This window comes from Callospermophilus lateralis, unplaced genomic scaffold (genome assembly GCF_048772815.1).
Source record: "Callospermophilus lateralis isolate mCalLat2 unplaced genomic scaffold, mCalLat2.hap1 Scaffold_44, whole genome shotgun sequence".
Classification (NCBI taxonomy): domain Eukaryota; kingdom Metazoa; phylum Chordata; class Mammalia; order Rodentia; family Sciuridae; genus Callospermophilus; species Callospermophilus lateralis.
Window position 1 is genome coordinate 2,838,907 of NW_027514389.1, and position 4,952 is coordinate 2,843,858.

Here is a 4,952-nt window from a genome sequence, read left to right on the forward strand (position 1 = left end):
CTGAGTGTTAGTAACTTTATAGTTAATCTGTGTTTCCTCTTTCGCTTTTGCTTGTTTGTTTTGTTTTTAGTACTGAGAATGGAACCCAGGGGTGATTTTTCCACTCAGCCACATCCCTGCCCCTGACAGTTTTTATTTTGAGATGAATCTCTGTTAAGTCACTGATAGGGTCTCAAACATATGATCCTCCTGCATCAAGTTCCAGAAGCTGCTTGAGATATAGGCCTGGCTCTTTTGCTATGTTTAAGTTCTTTTTACCTTTCTTACAGGTTCTTTACAGTGTGTCTAATCAAGGCTTTACTTTTATTAATCCTATTCAGAATTGGTTGAACTCTAATCATTTGATAAACTACATATCCAATATTTCTAGATATCTGTGGCCAATTTCTCTTTAATTGAGTATTTCCTCCTAATCTCAAGTCATATTGATACATCATTTGATAGACAATTTATCTTATCTTTTGCATTACTATCAAGTTTTTTTAAAGGAATTCTGTGCACTTTCCTCAGATGTTTCTCATGATATATTAATTTCCTTTCACTGTTTTATTTATTCCAAATGTCTTGAAAACATACTGTATTTTAATTCTTTTACACAGTGGATTTACTTTTTTCCTGCATTCTGGGCCAGTTAAAAATAAATCAGGTTGCAAACTACTGTGACTTAGCATTCTTTCTTCATTTTGGCACATTAGTATTTTATTATCATTATTATTTTTTCAATATAAAGCATTCTTGAAAAATCATTCTCTTTTATTGACAATTTATTTTCATAAATTTTCCTTATTCTTAAAACCTGAACTGCATATTTTATTTAATAGTGACTGAATCAGTTCAAATTTGAATCACTGAAATATGTTCAACATAAACATCTTTCAAAATTCCATTCAGACAGATAATGGCATATGATGGAATTTAAGTGTGTACAGAAGCATTATATATAAGCAAATTAAAACTTCAAAAAATTATTTCAGTGAGGTAATGTCTTCATGCTCATAAAAAGACATCACTCCATTTGATTAAAAATTAAATTAGTTTTATACTAATGTTAATCAATTCCAAAGGTTACTCTTTCCTTCACATTTTTTACCACCTAATTTAATATCTTAATGTTTATATGTTTTTTTGCCATTAATACAAGGGATATGCTACTAATGTTATAAGATATAATCACTGATGGATTCAAGGAAATGTTACCTATTGTCTTTGATATTATGTTAGAAATTGTTTTTTGATATTAAAAGTTAATATACATAATTAGGGGTTAGCTTTTCAAGGTGCATAAAAATATCACATATAGCATGTGTATTGTCAAAATGGAGGATTTTATAGAGTATAAAACAAATAATCAAAAACAGATTGTAAGCTGTTGTGAAACAGTATATTTAATAGATAACAAATTGAAGAGTGGAAATTTAGGTTTAAATTCCGAAAATTTGACACAAAACTGCTCATGAAAAAAAAAAACATAAGAAATAAAATAATGAAATGGTAACTTTTGAATTATTGGAGGAGAAAAATGCAAATAAAACTGTAACCATCTAAATCATGCCTGATACTCAGATCATTGGCACTAAGACATAAAGTTCTATTAAAAATGAAAATAATAATTGAATAGCAAGCAAATAAATATTTTACCCATAGAAGCACTATTGTTTTTCATAGCATGCATAGGCATGAAGTTGTAACATTCTTATTCACTTAAACTTAAGTTTTAAGGAATCTTCAACAGGTAGCATATTAGCCTCCTTTGTGATATCTCTAACAGGCTATAATAAGTTTTAATATTTTTCTTTACCTTCATTTTCTACTGTCCTTCCAAACTCTATTATTTTGTCATACTTAATGTGAATACGACTTTGTATGCATTTAAAAATGAAATTCTACAATTCAGTAATATTCCATTTTGTAAGAATTCTCTGTTATTGCAATAACAGAATTGCCTAAAATTACATCATAAAATGTTGTCCTTCCTATACTTTCATTTTAATTACTTCAAAATAATGAAGAATAATGGCTTCAGTTTTATAGTAAGATCCTTTTTTATTTCTTGTTTTTATGACCTTGAATATTTACAAAATATTTTATTCCAATAAATATCTGACAATTATCTTTATAGTTCCTGGAAGAATTAACACTAAAAATAGAATTTCTGGGAATTATGTCAAAATGTTGATTAATTACTATTAGCTGATACAATGATATCATTTCTTAGAATATAAATCTTCCAAAGAGGACAATTTTCAAAGAGAATAAATTAGTGTAGTTCATCATTTATACATTCATTACATCTATCAAAATATGATAAACAATAGGCAAGATTATACACTACTCTTTCTTAAATATACTAATTAGAAGTGGATATTTTATATATGTTTCCAAATTTGAAATACTTTTCTCAAATATACACACTATCAAGTAACACATTGAATTTTTCTGTGGGTGGTTAATTCAAAGTTATTGTGACGCTTCACTGTGTGAGTGTAACATAATGCATTTTGTTTTTAACATTTTTCATAGAAGTTTTGGTGTAGGAAATTAATGTTTTCTTCTAAAATTAGAAATATAAGTTAATTTTAATGACATCTGCTTCTGAATATCATAGGAAAGAACATTTTAAATTTAAAGAAAATAAAAAATAACTTTGTACATTAGGAATTATACATTAGGTGTTATATGTCTCATATTATGACCTTATTAGAGTTTTTTGCTAAACAACTTATTTAAAGAGTAAATCAATACTACATGCCATGATTCTAGTGCTTTTTCTCTCCGTGTTTCTTTCATTTATATAAGTGTGATGAATCTTTCAGTTTTTTTCTTAATCATATTTCTGGTCTTCAATGAAAAGTGTAGATTCTGACCCTAGTCTAAGAATTTGTCTTCCTGGGAGCTTTTCATAGATTTTCTGTCAAGAGGGAGTGAACCACTGGCCACAGGAGGTAAGCCTAAATTAATATGTATCCTCAAGGCAAAACTCACAATCTCTGACTTGCCTAGAGCCAGCATAATTCTAGTGTCTCACTTACAGGTGCAAAATAACCTACATTTCATTTCTAGGTCTCTGAACCACTTTAGAAGGGAGGAGACTTCCTTTAATGCTTATGACTCAAGGAAATTTAGATAGATACAACCAAGTTTACAAACAAACAAAAATAAGTAAATAAATAAATAAATAAATAAATAAATATCAGCCTGCTACTTTTAGCATATTAATGATTTTTTTCATTCAGGAATGATATATAACTGAATTTCATAAGATTATTTTTGAACAAAAATACAACTTTGAATTGGGCAGAGATAAGTGAGGGGAGGTAAGGGTAACCTTTGGTAACTTTGGAATTGTTGGAGGAGGAAAAAAATGCAAATAAAACTGAAACAATCTGAACCATGCCTGATACTTAGGTCATTGGCAGTAAGCCATATAGTTCTATTAAAAATGAAAATAATAATTGAATAGCAAGCAAATAAATATTTTATGCATAGATTCACTATTGCTTTTCATAGCTTGCATAGTCATGAAGGTGTAACATTCTTATTCACTTACCCATAAGGTTTATGGAATCTTCAACAGGTAGGGTATTAGCTACCTGTGGAGGCAGAAAAAAATGGTAGAATGAGACAGACATTATTACCCAAGATATATGTATGATTGTACGACTGGTGTGACTCTGCATGGTGTACATTCAGAAGAGTGAGAAATTGTGTTCTATTTGTGTATAATGCCTCAAAATGCATTCTGCTGTCATGTATAATAAGAACAAATTAAAAACAGTACAACTATTGACTAATATTTAATAATAATAATAAATCATCCAATATTTATACTACAACCAAGTCCAACACACACAAACGCACACAAGAAAGAAGGAAGACCACTATACTGTCTTGTTTCACTGTATGTACTCCAAATATACATATACCAAACAAATGTGTTCATACATTTCTAAAACAAAGACAAATTGATCACTTTCTTGCTGATTTTCAAAAAATAAAGAATAAAATAAAGTAAATTTATTGTCCAAATCTAGCAATGATCTTCACTTTTATTTATGTAATTGTAAAGTTTTGAAGAATCATTTATGTCTACTTAAATATTGCATGTCATTGTTTATGGATCTATATAAAATGTATAAAGATCATTCTAGATTGTTTTTTGAGTGATGATTACTATAGTTGTCCACTTGGAGTAAGCTATCAGGTAAATAGTTTTGCAAGTAGACTAATCAAGTTGCAAATTTATTTTGAAGGGATATGTGTGACATTGGAAATAAGTCAATGTCTAAAGCTTTTGCATTGGAAATGAGAGTAAACTATTTTATTCTCACTACAATTTCAGCCACTTCATTCAAATAGATATTGCCTTATAAGAGCTATAATAATCTGAGAAATTTCCCATATTCCTTTACAAGAAAGATAAAAACTTAATTTGAGCTAACTTTGTAGGATTTTCCATTCTTTTATTAAAACCTAAGTTTCTTACATGAAACTATCTGAATTTTTTGTGAATGAGAAAAAGAAGCATTCATTGTGTGGATCTGTTTGTGACCTTAAATGAATCTTTTTTGGGGGTGCATGCAGGAATCAATTTATGCTCTTCACTGAAGGGTCACTCTGCAGACATGCAAGAGAGTAATTCAACTGAAGAACAATGTGTTTGCTTTATTTTAAATGAAGCTAGTCAATGTGTACTTTGGCAAGCCAGCTATGAGTTGTGTGTGAGCTGTGAGCATATTGAGTGCACAAAGTGGACTGGACAGACAATGCTGCTGTATGGGCTGGGGAGGTATGTGTCCCTTTCGCTTGCTCTGCCTTTGATCATCACACAGCACATGAGATGGGCATGACCTTGTCAATTGTCAATCAATCTGCTGTCAGCAAGATATCAGGAAGCTAGACTCAACCTCCTGAAATCTGATCTTTGCCTCATTTGAATGGCTTCTCCCAAAATT